The sequence below is a fragment of the Acanthisitta chloris genome, unplaced genomic scaffold (genome assembly GCF_000695815.1).
Source record: "Acanthisitta chloris isolate BGI_N310 unplaced genomic scaffold, ASM69581v1 scaffold20665, whole genome shotgun sequence".
Lineage (NCBI taxonomy): Eukaryota > Metazoa > Chordata > Aves > Passeriformes > Acanthisittidae > Acanthisitta > Acanthisitta chloris.
This window is the reverse complement of record NW_008672583.1, coordinates 7,702-7,956: the sequence shown is the minus strand read 5'-3', so window position 1 is coordinate 7,956 and position 255 is coordinate 7,702.

Sequence of the window (255 nt, the reverse complement as noted above, 5' to 3'; positions counted from 1 at the left end):
TTGGGAACAAGTAGTGGCTTACTGCAACAAGATGTGCTCACAGCTCTGTAGCATCCTGCTCTGTCAACACCAGGATGTGCATTACTCAGCTGCACAGTGAGCAGTGTGGCCGTGTGAGAACACAGCAGCAGCCACGCCAGACTGGTCATCCTCCAGGAACTCAGTGTCTTCTCCCTTGTCATCTGCAGCAGCTGGAACCTCTTCTACCTGGACCTCCCCAGGGAGGTGCACAGGACCCTCTGCCTGCCCCACTGT